At 45.6% G+C, this 16491-nt stretch overlaps 2 non-coding genes across 2 annotated transcripts; both read left to right on the top strand.

Moving 5' to 3' along the window:
• The first annotated feature begins 4603 nt into the window (after window positions 1-4603).
• Window positions 4604-4676, top strand: trnav-aac (transfer RNA valine (anticodon AAC)). Its single transcript has one exon. It is a non-coding gene; the product is annotated as a tRNA-Val (tRNA).
• Window positions 4677-16084: 11408 nt separating this feature from the next.
• trnav-aac (transfer RNA valine (anticodon AAC)) lies at window positions 16085-16157 on the top strand. Its single transcript has one exon. It is a non-coding gene; the product is annotated as a tRNA-Val (tRNA).
• The last annotated feature ends 334 nt before the right edge of the window (window positions 16158-16491 follow it).

Raw genomic sequence — 16491 nt, 5'->3', positions numbered from 1 at the left:
GACCATAATGACAGTTGTATATAGGCCTCCCAACAGCAACCGGGATGTGGATTACAAATTATAGCAGGAGAATAAAAAGGCATGTCAGAAGGGCAATGTGATGATAATCGTTCGGGATTTTAACGTGAAAGTGGATTGGGAAAAGCAGGCCAGTATTGAACCTCAAAACAGAGATTTTGTGGAATTTCTAAGGGATGGCTTTTTAGAACAGACTGTTGTTGAGCCCACTCGGCGATCGACTGTGCTGGATTGGGTGCTGTGCAATGATCCGGATGTGATAAGAGAGTTTAGGATTGAGGAACACTTCGGGTACAGAGATCACAATATGTTCGAGTTCAGTTTGAAACTTGAGAAGCGGAAACTAAATTGCAATGTTTCGATATTTCAGTGGAATAAAGGAAATTGCAATGGCATGAGAGGCGAACTGGCCAAAGTTGACTGGAAATGGGCACGAGAAGGAAGGACAGCGCAGCAACAATGGCTCGAGTTTCTGCGAAAATTGAGGGAAATGCAGGACAGATATAGTCGTTTAAAGTGAAATTGGATAGATATATGGACAGGAAGGGAATGGAGGGTTATGGACCGAGTGCAGGTCGGTGGGACTAGGTGAGAGTAGGAGTTCGGCACGGACTAGAAGGGCCGAGATAGCCTGTGTCCATGCTCTAATTGTTATATGTTTATATATTCCAAATAAGAATAAATTTTCAAATGAAAGAAGGACACTACTGTGCCTGACAAGTGAAGTCAGAGCCAAAGTAAAGCAAAAGAGAGTCATATAACGAAGCTAAAGATAGTGGGAAGATAGAGGATTGCGAAGTTTATAAAAACTTGCAGAAGGAAACTAAGAATGTCATTAGGAAGGAAAGGAAGCAGGTAACTAATATCGAAGAAGATCGTAAAAGCTTTATTAAATATATAAAGTCCCAAATGCACTGTCGGGTTCTGAAGGAAGTAGCTGGAGAATTTGCAGAGGCATCAGCAATGATTTTCAAGAATCGATAGGTTCTGGCATTGTACCGCATGACTGGAAAATTGCGAATGTTGCTCTCCTATCTATGAAGGGTGGGAGGCTGCAGAAAGGAAACTATACACCTGTTAGCCTGACATCAGTGGAAACATGTTGGAATCGATTGTTACGGTTGAGATTATCGAGCACCTGGAAGTACATCATAAGTTAGGCTAAAGCCAGCCTGGTTTCCTGAAAAAAAATCCTGCCTGACTAAACTACTGTAATCTTTTAAGGAAATTATACAGGCGGGGTAGACAAAAGAGCTGCAGTAGATGTGGTGTAGTTGGATGTACAGAAGGCTTTTGACACAGTACGCACATGAGGCTGCTTAGGAAGATAAGAGCCGATGGAATTACAGGGAAGATAGTAGAATGGGTGCAGAATTGGCTGTTCGGCAGAAAACAAGAGAGTGGGAATAAAAAGATCGTGTTCTGGCTGGCTGCCGGTTACTAATGGAGTTCCACAGGAGTCGCTGTTGGGACCGCTTCCTTTTACGATGTATGTCAATGATTTGTACTGTGGTACGAAGATAGGTGGAGGAGCGGGTAGTGTTGAGGAAACAGAGAACCTGCAGAGATAATTAGATAGTTTAAGGGTATGGGCAAAGAAGTAGCAAATGAAATACCATGTTAGAATGTGTATGGTCATGCACTTTGGTGAAGAAATAAACGGGCAGACTATTATTTAAATGGGGAGAAAATGCAAAATGCAGAAATGCAAAGGAACTTTGGAGTCCTCATGCAGGATACCCTAAATGTTAAACTCCAGGTTGAGTCGGTGGTGAAGAAGGCGAGTGCAATGTTGGGTTTCATTTCTAGATGTATAGAATAAAAGAGCAGGGATGTGATGTTCAGGCTCTATAAGCCATTCGCGATGAGACGACACTTTCAGGCGAGACGGAACAAGTTCCATCTCATCCGTACTGCTCGAGGACGGTGTGAGTGCCACGTAGGTGAGTGGAATTTAACTCAAAGCGCACCTCATCCCACTACCTCTGTTCATTCCGCCTACGTTGTATGTACCAAGAAACAGAAAGTGCTGCAGGAACGCAACAACAAAAGAAATTCCGCAAATGCTGGAAATGTGCAAGGAAATCAGAAGTCAGACGGCATCTACGGAACAGAATAAACGATTGACAATTCGTGCCAAGACACTTGATCGATACTTTATTTACACTGATACTGAGATCTCTGCAATGCAGCGGGCCGGCTAATTATGATTCACCGGCTTGACTTGAAAAATTCCAACACCAGGCCTGCTTGTTTGAAACTGCCTCCCGATCCGCACTGAAGATATACTGTCAGGGTGTCGTTCCTCTGATCCCTTCAGTTAAGGCGCCGTCAACCAATCGACGGATTCGGTGGGGCGATGATGAACAGGATCGTCCCATCGTTGCTCGGATAATGGGTCCGTGCCAGTAATCGTTGACGGCGAATTCCTCTCTCTCGCTGCTGCAAGACCAGAGGAGTTACTCCACTATTGTGTGAGTCTTGTGACAGGAATTCACAATCTGGATCGGAGAGAAACACTGAAAAATTTCTCCAGATTCCGCTTCCTCTCACAGCCGTCATATTCACTGAGATGGTATCTTTCCAGTTACTCTTCAACGCCCAGCAAGTTTCCACGTTTTATGTAAACTGTTCTTGTTTTTCACAGCCCAGCACTTTGCTTCACTGATCGTCAAATGGCGGGAGAAGGGTTAGGATGTTGCAAATGCACTATTTAGCAAATCAGGAGTACATTACACACGGAAAAATCTGTCGCTGAACACGGTTATGAAACATTTCAAAGGAGAGGGAACGCAGAATTTGAAGAAGTTAGCAGACGTTGAGGCAATTCCATCGCAATCAGACGATACAGAACAAGTTCCATCTCAACAGTACAGCTCGAGGGCAGGCGAATGCCACGTAGCTTAACTGGTCAGAAAGTCTGTCCACTGAAAGGGGGAGGGAGGTTTGGAATTCGTAGAGGCGCTTTTAGTTTCTGAGGTTATCGTCCTTTATTAAAGTGACGTTCTTTGCAAGAATTGCCATTCCCTGATTTGTCACACAGGGGTTGCCGTAGAGGAGCGACCTGTCTCTGCCCGAGCAGCGCTGGGAACCTCTTTTCAGTTTTTGACTCAGTCCATCCGAAGATAGTGCAACGCATTTTTCTGACACGACTTCATCTTCGTTACATTCGCTGTGTGGAATTTAACTCAAAGCGTACCTCCTCTCCCAGCCTCCGTTCGTCCCGCCGAGTTTGTATGTAACAAGAAACACAAAGTGCTGGACGAACTCAACAACACAAGAATTTCTGCAACTGCTGGAAAAATGCGGGGAAATCTACAAGTCAGACGGCATCTACAGAGGAGAATAAACAATTGACAATTCATGCCAAGGCACTTGATCGATACTTTATTTACACTGATACTGAGGTCTCTGGAATGCAGCGTGGCGGCTACTTATGATTCATCGTCTTGACTTGAAGAACATCAGTACCCGGCCTGCTTGTTTGAAACTTCCTCACACTCCGCACTGAAAATATATCGTGAATGTGTGGTACCTTTGATCTCTTCCCTTAAGGCGCCGTCAACACCACCGACGGATTCGGTGGTGCGTTGATAAACGGGTTCGCCCGATCGTTGTTCCGAAAAATAGTCTGCGCCCCAAACGGTGACGGCGAACTCCCTCTTTTTCGCTGCTGCATGCCCAGAGAAGTTACTCCACGATTTTAACAGGAATTCACAAACTTGGTCGGGGAGAAACACGTTGAAACATTTCACCAGATTCCTCTTTCTCTCACAGCCGCCAGATTCAGTGAAATGGCATGCTTCCATTTCCTCTCCAACTCCCAGCAGGTGTCCACCTTCCATGTAAACTGGTCTTGTTTTTTACACCCCACTGGTTTTTATACTTCAGTGGTTATCAGAGTGAACTTACACGCTAATAGTTCCGAGTTCGATAGAGGACGGTAACTAAGTACTACTCGTGCACCAGTTTCTCAGTAAGAGCGTGTATACTGAAGATTACAACTCAAACGGACAACTACTGTCCCAAATCGTTTTTTGTACTTTGCAAGCGTTCGAAAAAATTTGTTTGTCCATCACAGGCAGGATGAAGGGCAGGACCGGTTCAATACTGCGCCCATGGGATAAACAGAATTACCATCGCTGTGCACTCTGTGATTCTGAATCTCTCGATCAGTCTACTTCGAAGCCTTCCGCCTCTCGGGCGCCTATCTGCATCTTTTGATACTATCCTCATTTGCTCAGTACCGGCCGTTATGGATAATCTAGAACGTGTATATTTTTTCCTCCACGTTGAAAACTCTATTTGACACCCGCACCTGAATGAAGTCACAAGACGGCAGGTGGAATTTGAGATACGTGGTGCATTTCTCCATCCTCATCTGGACTCAGCAGGAGGCAGTTTCAGTAGTGACGGGATTCGTGAAGATTGTTAGGAGAGGAAAAGATCCATTGCATTCATTTTTTATTAATATTGGGGATGATTTTAGTATATAATTCAGTCGTTAGCGTTTGGGTTATAATGGAGGGAAGTGTGTGTTGTGCATTGTATCCCCTGCATGTGATACATGATACGCAGCAGCAGCGTTTCTGTAGTGTAGTGGTTATCACGTTCGCCTAACACGCGAAAGGTCCCTGGTTCGAAACCAGGCAGAAACATTCTGTCATAATTTTGTATTGTTACGAGAATACACATAAAATTAAGATGTTTGCTGGCCTGGGCTAGCATCAGTGGCATCAGCAGTTGGTCTGCCACCTGCCCTCAGGGGAAGGAGAGATAAGGAACAATGGAGCAGCGTCTGGAGATGTGTAATGAAGGGATGTGGGAGGAAGAGCTGTCTGGAGCGGCTCCCCCCTTTGAACCCTGAACTGTTTGAAGTGATGGACAGGCGATACCCCAGCAGGGGGATAAAAAGGGACAGGTTCGCTAAGACAGACACACGCCACCCGAGGTAACGAGACCCTGGAAGCGGTACGCTTCTCACGAGTGGTGAGAAGTACCGGACAACGACAAGGGTGGAAAGGTACGATCAGCGGGAACCCGGTGTGTGTCCGCCCTTGCCTGGGTGCCGGGTTCACTGCAGAGGATCGACCGCATCTGGAGGAGGGGTCACAGTCGGTGACCTCAGGTGACATCACCAAGGACCCGCCCAAAAGCTGTTTGTGAGCCATCTCGCTGGTCTGTGAGCCATCCCGCTGGTCTGTGAGTGAAGCCGTTCTGAATGATGAGTTGTTCCTATTCTATCTCTCTCTTCCCCCACGTTGTCCACCGCCATGGCAACGATTACTGCGAACTGAACTACTAAACTGGACTGAACTTTGAGTCATTTTGAAATTGGTCATTTACCCCTAGACAACGATAGAGCTTGATTGATGCTGTTATCTTAATTCTGTGCACATGTGTGTTTATCATCACTGAACTGTTGCATTTGTTATCCTTTCGATTACTGTGTTGCTTGTTTCTTTAATAAAACTTTCTTAGTTCTAGTACTCCAGACTCCAACTGAGTGATCCATTTCTGCTGGTTTGGCAACCCAGTTACGGGGTACGTAACATAAGTGGGGTTCTCGTCCGCGATTTTGAACGCTAAATTTGGGACGGAGTAAATTGGTTGGGTTAAAATTCCCGAAAGAAAGAAAAGACAAACAGCAGAAATGGAGGTTGAGGAATTTATAAAGGCGCCGACCTTGGAGGCATTAGAGGATGCCAGGAAATCGGAATTGATAGCTGTGGCAAAACGGGTGAATCTTGCTAAGGTGAAGTCGACAATGAGGAGAGAGGAGATACACAGAGCTATTGTAGAGCACTATGTATCTAAAGGTGTGTTTCCCCAAGGTGAGCTGGGGGAGGTGTCTATTGAAAAACCTGCTGGAGACGCGGTACAGGTACAGCTTGAAAAACTGAGACTCGAGCACGAGTTCCGGGTACGACAGTTAGAACACGAAGAGAAGCAGTTAGAAAGGCAGGAGAGAGAGTTAGAAAGGCGGGAGAAAGAGAGAGAGTTAGAAAGGCGGGAGAGAGAGAAAGAGTTAGAAAGGCGGGAGAGAGAAAGACAGTTGGAGAGAGAGGAGAAACAGAGGGAAAGGGAATTTGAGCTGGAGAAGTTAAAGATAAGGGCCGAGCAGGGGCTCGTGCCGAACCAAGGTGGAGGGTTCCGGGCGACCCAGGAGGTTAGGCTGGTTCCCCCATTTGACGATACCGATGTGGATCGGTACTTTCTCCACTTCGAAAAAGTAGCTATAAGTCAGGACTGGCCGAGGGATAAGTGGGTTGTTTTACTTCAGAGTGTACTGAAAGGGAAGGCCCAACAAGCTTACTCCGCTTTATCCGCGGAAGATGCCCAGAAGTATGAGGTGGTGAAGGAGGCCATCCTCAGGATTTATGAGTTGGTCCCGGAGGCATACCGGCAGAGGTTTCGGAATGCGAGGAAGCGGTGGGACCGCACGTATTTGGAGTTTGCTCGCGAGATGCAAACATATTGTGAGCGTTGGTGCGCCTCGAAAGGGGTAGAGGGGGATTACGACAGACTGCTGCAGCTGATTCTGATTGAGCAGTTTAAAGGTTGTGTCCCTGAGGGTATGAGACCCTACCTCGATGAGAAAGAGGCAGCCACGTTAGCCGCAACTGCTAAGTTAGCGGATGAGTATGCGTTGACGCATAAAATGAAGGTTGCCCCGAGTAAAGGCTACCAGAAGGGTAGTCAGGACGGCGGGGAGAGTCCGCCGGAAAAGTCAGAAAGTAAGCCGGGGACTAGTGAAAAGGATAAGGTAGACCGGGAGCAGCCTGGTAGGAAGTCTCCTGGGGTCGTCTGTTATAATTGTGGGAAAGTCGGACACTTTGCGTCCAGGTGCTTTGCCCCAAGGAAGGAGACGGGGAAAGGAAAAGCGGAAATTTTGAATGGCTGTATTGAGCTGTTAAGCGAACCGCTAGGGAAGGACAGGTCTGAAAAAGTCCAGGAAGGGCGCGAGAGGTTTATCTCGGCCGGACTGGTGTCAGTGAAGGAGAGGTTAAAACCAGTTCCAGTGCGGATCTGGAGAGACACGGGAGCGTGTCAGTCACTAATACTGAAGAGTGTATTAGAGTTTAGCTCAGAGACCCAGACTGGGGAGGTAGAGGTCAAAGGTGTTGGGGAAGGGACAGAGTCAGTCCCTTTGCACCAGATACATTTACAGAGCAACCTGGTCTCTGGACTAGTCACGATCGGGGTGAGGTCCGAATTACCGATGAAAGACGTGGAAGTCTTGCTCGGTAATGACATCGCCGGAGGAATCGTGTTCCCAGTCGTGAGATTGACGGGTCAGCCTGCCAGCATGGAGGCCCCGCCCGCGATGGTGAATTTGGCTGAAACATTCCTGCCAACCTTGTATGAGACAGGGTGTAGTGAGATAAGAGGTAGTGAGGGAGCTGGGACGGACGTAGCAGTAGCCAGGAAAGAATTTGTGCAGACGCAGGAGCGAGACGAGGGGCTGATGGTTTTTGCCGAGACCGCTCTCTCTGACACAGCCTTGACAGGCTATTGTGCGGATGAGGAAGTGCTAAGGAAGAAAGGGAAATCAAGGACAGTATCCGCAGATGAGGAGTGGGGGGTGATGCAAAAGAGTTACGGGGATGAGGTTTTTAACATGGCCCACGAGGTACCCCCCGGTGGACATTTTGCGGTGCTGGAGGAAACAGTTGGTGGAATCATGAAAGAGAGTTACCGGCTGCCCAGGGGGAAAAATGTTATTGATCATGACCGACGCGAACTGAGACGGTCACCGGCTTTTGATATGCTAACAAACCTAGTCGGTGTTAGCGTGGAAATCAATGAAGCTAGGGGCCCCTTGATAAGAGAAAAAAACCATTTTGAAAAGATTAGGATGGGATCGGTCAGATGGGAGAAGGCTATTGTTTTGGCCAGGTCTACTGATAAGGTCTCTCCCTTAATCCCCGAAGGAGTAATTAAACGACTCGCACCCATGTGTTTGATTGTCCCGAGGAAATGCAAAGAACTGGGACGTTGGGTTATGTCTGTTACAATAGGGCAGCCAAGTAAACAACACCCATATTTTTCGAGTAATTCAGTGACTAAAGGGCTGATGACCACAGAGGTGTGTATTGGCAATTTAATACGGCTGTCTGAAGCCAGCTTGATAGTGAACCTTGGAAAAAATGAATTCGGCCACACGAATGTCACTTACCTGGGAATTGTGGTGACACAGGGGCAGCTGGCAGTGATGCAAGCTACAGTGCAGGCTATCGCTGACCTCCCAACCCCGACAGACAAGAGGGCCCTCAGAAGGCTTTTGGAGATGGTGGGGTACTGCAGGAAGTTTTGCAATAACTCTGCGGTCAATACCCGTCCCCCTCCTACTAAGCCCTTGCGAGAGAAAATTGAGTCGGAATGGGACGACCCTTGTTATTGTGGTCCGGGACAAAACCAAATGAGAGGTTACATTGGTCGCAATTCATCAGTGTTTTTGGCCACTATGAAGTTTGCTGAGTTGGAGCCTGGTCTAAGGGATTATTAATAACACGTGTAAAAGGAACAGAAAATGTGATGACTGTCTGTCAAGGTGTTGACAGCTTCAAATTCTCTGTATTAGCTAAATAACTGTTAAAGATGTATATTGTGTATGTATCAGATAATGTAGTCATGTTTGTAATTTTTACCTCCCGGTAAAAATCCTTAAAGGGGGGAAGTGTTACGAGAATACACATAAAATTAAGATGTTTGCTGGCCTGGGCTAGCATCAGTGGCATCAGCAGTTGGTCTGCCACCTGCCCTCAGGGGAAGGAGAGATAAGGAACAGTGGAGCAGCGTCTGGAGATGTGTAATGAAGGGATGTGGGAGGAAGAGCTGTCTGGAGCGGCTCCCCCCTTTGAACCCTGAACTGTTTGAAGTGATGGACAGGCGATACCCCAGCAGGGGGATAAAAAGGGACAGGTTCGCTAAGACAGACACACGCCACCCGAGGTAACGAGACCCTGGAAGCCGTACGCTTCTCACGAGTGGTGAGAAGTACCGGACAACGACAAGGGTGGAAAGGTACGATCAGCGGGAACCCGGTGTGTGTCCGCCCTTGCCTGGGTGCCGGGTTCACTGCAGAGGATCGACCGCATCTGGAGGAGGGGTCACAGTCGGTGACCTCAGGTGACATCACCAAGGACCCGCCCAAAAGCTGTTTGTGAGCCATCTCGCTGGTCTGTGAGCCATCCCGCTGGTCTGTGAGTGAAGCCGTTCTGAATGATGAGTTGTTCCTATTCTATCTCTCTCTTCCCCCACGTTGTCCACCGCCATGGCAACGATTACTGCGAACTGAACTACTAAACTGGACTGAACTTTGAGTCATTTTGAAATTGGTCATTTACCCCTAGACAACGATAGAGCTTGATTGATGCTGTTATCTTAATTCTGTGCACATGTGTGTTTATCATCACTGAACTGTTGCATTTGTTATCCTTTCGATTACTGTGTTGCTTGTTTCTTTAATAAAACTTTCTTAGTTCTAGTACTCCAGACTCCAACTGAGTGATCCATTTGTGCTGGTTTGGCAACCCAGTTACGGGGTACGTAACAGTATCTATCAAATAATTAGAAAGGGTAGCAACCAGGTTTATTCAATGGAGTACAGTACTTCTGTTACTCGTCCGTAAACTGAGCATAACCTCACCCACAAGTCGCTAGACAAACAGAAGTCAGCATTTCTGTCGTGATCGTCTATCAGGACAAAAAAAAGATGGGGCACGAACAAGAATAAGAAGTTTGGTAAAGCTGGCTAGTTCTAGCAGGAGGCAAATAAGAGGGAAGGTAAGGTGTAGGGAGCGTGGAGAAGGATTGTGTAAAATTCTCATCTGAAACAGCCGTGTACCGTGGCACAGTCTCTCTGTCGCATACTGTGATGGCTTCTCACCTGCGATTCTTCTTCGTATCCCAGGTGCGTGTCTTCGATTCACTTTGCACTCAATTTGTCATTTCATCCCGAATCTTCCACGTATTTGCGTTCCTTCCAGCACCTGGCTTCAAATATCGGTAATTGGCGGAAGAAGGATTCGAATGTTGCAAATGCAGTCTTTAGCAAATAGGCCGTACATGCCGTTGGAGAGAATCCTTCCCAAAACACGGTTATGCACACGTTTCAAATTATATGGAATACTGAATTTAAAGTAGTTAGCAGAATTTGAAGCAATTCCATCTTCAGACGATACAGAACAAGTTCCATCTCATCAACACGGCTCGAGGACGATGTAAATGCCAGGTACATTAACTGCTCAAGGAGTCTGTCCAGTAAAAAGGAGAATGTGGTTTGGATCTCCCAGAGGCGCTTTTAGCTTATAGTGTGAACTTCCTTTATTGAAGGGTCGTTACTTGCAAGGATAACCTTTCCCTGATTTATCACGCACGTGTTGCTGTAGGAGAGCGACCTACCTCTGCCTGAGCAGCGCTGGGAACTTCTTTTCCTTCTCTGACTCTGTCCATTCGAAGGTAGTAGACGAAATTTTCTGAATTGACTTAATTTTCGTTGCATTCACTAAGTAGAATTTAACACAAAACCGCACCCCAAACACACACCTCCGCTCGTCCTGCCTAGTTTGTATGTAGCAAGAAACACAAAGTGCTGGAGGAATGCGACAAAACAAGAAATTCCACAAAAGATGGAAATGTGCGAAGAAACAAACAAGTCAGACGGCATCTACGGAGCAGAATAAACAATTGACAATTCATGCCAAGACACTTGATCGATACTTTATTTACACTGATACTGAGCTATCTGGGATGCAGCGGGGCGGCTAATTATGATTCACCGGCTTGACTTGAAGAACTTCAGCACTCGGTCTCCTTGTTTGAAATTGTCTCCCAATCCGCACTGAGTGTGCTGTTCCTCTGATCCCTTCCCATGATCCGCCGCCAACACCGCCGACAGATTCAGTGGTGCGGTGATGAACATGGTTGTTCGGATAAACGGTCTCCGCACGAAACGGTGACGGCGAATTCCTCTCTCTCGCTGCTGCAAGACCAGAGGAGTTACTCCACTATCGTGTGTGTATTGTGACAGGAATTCACAATCTGGATCCGGGAAAAACACGTTGAAACATTTTACCAGATTCGGCTTTTTCTCAAGCCGACAGATGTACTGAAATGGTATCCCTCCACTTACTGTTCAACGCCCAGCAAGTTTCCACGTTCTATATAAATTGCTCTTGTTTTTTACATGCCAGCGATTTTTATCGTGCGGTGGTTATCAAGGTCAACGTACACGCCAATAGTTCCGAGTTCGATAGAGGACGGTAACGTAAATATTACTTGTTCTCCAGTTTCTCGGTAAGGGCATGTAAAAATAAATCTCAGATAGTGAGCAGTAAAGTTGTCAGGAAGGACAGGCAGGTGATGGCGCAAATTTGCAGCCATTGGGATGAGTTGCAGTGCAATAAAGTTGCAGTGAAATCAAGGGAAAAATTACCAAATACTGGACTTAAGATGTTATACTTAAATGCACGCAGCATAAGGAATAAAGTGGATGATCTTGTCGTGCAGCCACAGATTAGCAGGCATGATATGTGGCCATCACAGAGACGTGGCTGAAGGATACATGTCTCTGGGAGCTGAACATCCAAGGATACACGGTGTATCGGAAGGATAGGCAGGTAGGAAGAGGGGGTGGGTGGCTTTATTGGTAAGAAATGATATTAAATCATTAGAAAGAGTTGACATAGGATCGGAAGGTGCAGAATATTTATGGATTGAGCTAAGAAATAGCAGAGGTAAAAGGACCCTGATGGCAGTTATTTATAGGCCTCCAAACAGCTGCAGTCATGTGGACTACAAATTAAAACAGGAAATAGAAAAGGCTTGTCAGAAGGGCAGTGTTATGATAATTGTGGGGGATTTAAACATGCGAGTGGATTGGGAAAATCAGGTCGGCACTGGATCACAAGAGAGAGAATTTGTAGAATGTCTGCGAGATGGCTTTTTAGAGCAGCTTGTTGTTGAGCCCTCTAGGGGATCTGCTGTACTGGATTGGGTATTGTGTAATGAACCAGTGGTGATCAGAGAGACTGAGGTGAAGGAACCCTTAGGAGGCAGTGATCATAACATGATTGAGTTCACTGTGAAATTTGAGAAAGAGAAGCCGAAATCCGATTTGTCGGTGCTTCAGTGGAGTAAAGGAAATTACTATGGCATGAGAAAGGAACTGGCCAAAGTTGACTGGAAAAGGACACTAGCGGGAAGGATGACAGAGCAGCAGTGGCTGCAGTTTATGCGAGAAGTGAGGAAGGTGCAAGACAGATATATTCCAAAAAAGAAGAAATTTTCGAATGGAAACAGGATGCAACCGCGGCTGACAAGACAAGTCAAAACCAAAGTTAAAGCAAAGGAGAGGGCATACAAGGAAGCAAAAATTAGTGAGAAGAAAGGCGATTGGGAAGTTTTTAAAAGCCAACAAAAGGAAACTAAGAGGTCATTAAGAGGGATAAGATGAACTATGAAAGGAAGCTGGCAAATAATATCAAAGAGGATACGAAAAGCTTTTTCAAGTATATAAAGAGTAAAAGACAGGTGAGAGTAGACATAGGACCGATAGAAAATGATGCTGGAGAAATTGTAATGGGAGATAAGGAGATGGCGGAGGATGTGAACGAATATTTTGCATCAGTCTGCACTGAAGAAGACATCAACAGTATACCGGACACTCAAGGGTGGCAGGGAAGAGAAGTGTGCGCAGTCACAATTACGAAAGAGAAAGTACTCAGGAAGCTGAATAGTCTAAGGGTAGATAAATCTCCTGGACCAGATGGAATGCACCCGCGTGTTCTGAAGGAAGTAGCTGTGGAGATTGCGGAGGCATTAGCGATCATCTTTCAAAAGTCAATAGATTCTGGCATGGTTCCAGAGGACTGGAAGATTGCAAATGTCACTCCGTCATTGAAGAAGGGAGCAAGGAAGCAAAAAGGAAATTATAGACTTGTTAGCTTGACATCGGTGGTTGGGAAGTTGTTGGAGTCGATTGTCATGGATGAGATTACGGAGTAGCTGGAGGCATATGACAAGATAGGTGAAACTCAGCATGGTTTCCTTAAAAGAAAATCCTGCCTGACAAACCTATTGCAATTTTTTGAGGAAATTACAAATAGGCGAGACAAGGGAGATCCAATGGATGTTGTGTACTTGGATTTTCTTTTTTTTTCCCATAATCTTTTATGACAAACAGAAAAACAACTAAAAGAACAGCACACCTACAAAAACCATGATCTTAACAAAATCTAATTAAATAACGAGCAGCAAAAGGGAGAAAAATATAAAGGCAAAAGTAAACATACACAGCAGAGGTTCACCACACCAAAAAACCCCAGTCTTCACCCCGTAAGAAAGTCCAATACAGAGCCCCATATCCTTTCAAAGATGTCTCCTCTGTTCTCATTATATAGTATCGGTCTCTCCAAATGTAAAGTATTTGCCAGTTATCTCAGCCACAGATCGTACGTAGGCACAGAGTCCATTTTCCACATTTGCAGCATTAAATTCTTAACAATCACCATGCCAAACAATACAACCTGTTTTTTAATATTTATTGGCTGAAGATAGGGAACTTGTTGCTCCAAGGATGGCTATGAGCGGGTGTGGTTCCCACCGCTTCCCATAAGCCTCAGAGAAACAGTGAAAAATACTCTTCCAGTATGCATAAAGCTTACTACATAACCAGAATGAATGTGACAAGTTACTGTTCACAGATTTACATCTATTACAAACTGATGAAACATCAGGGTAGAAACTGTGCATCTTTGCTTTGGAATACTAAAGTCTATGTATTGTTTTAAACTGTATAAGTCTGTGTCTGACGTTGACCGAACAATCATGTATACGCTTTAAACACTCATCCCAGACCTCCTCTGTCAGTTCTATGCGCAATTCATCCACCCATGCCTGGATGACCCGCAGTATTCAACCGAGCTCCATTATGTAGGATCTGATAAAAATAGGATACCGCGCTACGAGTGACAGGATTAAATTTATTTTTTGCCTCCAGGGACGCATGTTTCTCTAAAACTTCGAAGTTAGGTGTATATTTCCTGACATAATCTCGAATTTGTAAATATATAATAAACACTAGATGCAGGGATATTGTAAACTGCTTGTAACTGCGCAAATGAGGCAAAGGTTCCATTAATATATAGGTCACCTACACTACAGATGCCTCTCTGTCTCCAGGTAGAAATAAACATCATCATTCAGGCCAGACCTTTAACAAGGTGCCGTACATGAAGCTGCTAAACAAGATAATAGCCCATGGAGTTACGGGAAAGTTACATACGTGGATAGAGCGTTGGCTGATTGGCAGGAAACAGAGAGTGGCAATAAAGGGATCCCATTCTGGCTGGCTGCCTGTTACCAGTGGGTTCCACAGGGGTCCGTGTTTGGGCCGCTTCTTTTACGTTGTACATCAACGATTTGGATTATGGAATAGATGGCTTTGTGGCTAAGTTGCTGACGTTACGAGGATAGGTGGAGGGGCCGGTACTGCTGAGAAAACAGAGATTCTGCAGAGAGACTTGGCTAGATTGGGAGAATGGGCAAAGAAGTGGCAAATGAAATACAATGTTGGAAAGTGTATGGTTATGCACTTTGGTAGAAGGAATAAACGGGCAGATTATTATTTTAATGGGGAGAGAATTCAAAGTTCCGAGATGCAACGGGACTTGGGAGTCCTCGTGCAGGATACCCTTAAGGTTAACCTCCAGGTTGAGTCGGTGGCGAAGAAGGCGAATGCAATGTTGGCATTCATTTCTAGAGGTTGCACAGAGCGTCATAGGAAGTCATTCCTGCCTGTGGCCATCAAACTTTACAACTCCTCCCTTGGAGGGTCAGACACCCTGAGCCAATAGGCTGGTCCTGGACTTATTTCATAATTTACTGGCATAATTTGCATATTGCTATTTAACTATTTATGGTTATATTATTATTTATGATTTATGGTGCAACTGTAACGAAAACCAATTTCCCCCGGGATCAATAATGTTTGACTATGACTATGACTATGAGTAGAGTATAGGAGCAGGGATGTGATGTTGAGGCTCTATAAGGCGCTGGTGAGACCTCACATGGTGTACTGTGTGCAGTTTTGGGCTCCTTATTTAAGAACGGATGTGCTGACGTTGGAGAGGGTTCAGAGAAGATTCACTAGAATGATTCCGGGAATGAGAGAGTTAACATATGTGGAACGTCTGACCGCTCTTGGACTGTATTCCTTGGAGTTTAGAAGAATGAGGGGCGACCTCATAGAAACATTTCGAATGTTGAAAGGTATGGACAGAGTGGATGTGGCAAAGTTGTTTCCCATAATGGGGGAGTCTAGTACGAGAGGGCATGACTTAAGGATTGAAGGGCGCCCATTCAGAACAGAGATGCGAAGAATTTTTTTTTTAGCCAGAGGGTGGTGAATCTGTGGAAGTTGTTGCCACGGGGGGCAGTTGAGGTCAAGCTATTGGGTATATTTAAGGCAGAGATTGATAAGCATCTGAATAGCCAGGGCATCAAAGGTTATGGTGAGAAGGCGGGGGTAATGGGACTAAATGGGAGAATGGATCAGCTCATGATAAAATGGCGGAGCAGACTCGGTGGGCCAAATGGCCGACTTCTGCTCCTTTGTCTTATGGTCTTTACTGTACTGAAGATTACCAATCATATGGACAACTGTTGTTCCATGTTATTTTTTGTACTTTGCAAGCATTCGGAAAATTTTGTTTCTCCATCTCAGGAGGGATGTATGGCAGAGTCTTGTTAAATGCGGCGCAGATCGAATAATCATAATTACCATCGCTATGTACTGTATGCGTCCGAATCTCTCATTCAGTCAACCTTGAATCCTTCCCTCTCTCGTGCGCTTGTCTACATCTTCGCATCTATCCCCATTCTCTCAGTATCGGCCGTTATGGACAATTTTGAAAGTGCATAATTTTCTCTTTGATGCTGAATATGATTTTAGAATATAATTCAATCATTGGTTTTTGGACCCTATTGGCTGGAACTGTGTGTTGTCTGTAGTTCCACTGGTAGCCGCAGTATGTGTTCCATGGTAGATAACTGCGAGGTTTCTGTAGTGTAGTGGTTATCACGTTCGCCTAACACGCGAAAGGTCCCTGGTTCGAAACCAGGCAGAAACAGAATGTGATACTTTGTATAAATCAAATCCTTGGAAAGGTACGAAACCACTTTTATTCAATGGAGTACCCCTGTTACTCGTTCCGTAAACTGAGTATAATCTCACCCACAAAACGCTGGACAAAGAGAAGTCAGAATTTATAACATGACAGTTTATCAGGCCTAGAAATGATGGTCTGTGTGTGGCCTCCGTTGGTCGTGGTTGACCATGGGTCCTGCGCCTCCGGTAGTCACTGGTTTGTCGAGAAGCGTCGACTGTGGCTATTGAGGCCGATCCTGGAACGGCAGGGTCTGCCACAGTTGCTGCATGTGTAGGGCGTCGTGGAATTGTTGTCC

The sequence above is a fragment of the Mobula hypostoma genome, chromosome 2 (genome assembly GCF_963921235.1).
Source record: "Mobula hypostoma chromosome 2, sMobHyp1.1, whole genome shotgun sequence".
Lineage (NCBI taxonomy): Eukaryota > Metazoa > Chordata > Chondrichthyes > Myliobatiformes > Myliobatidae > Mobula > Mobula hypostoma.
This window is presented reverse-complemented; position numbering and strand designations above follow the sequence as displayed.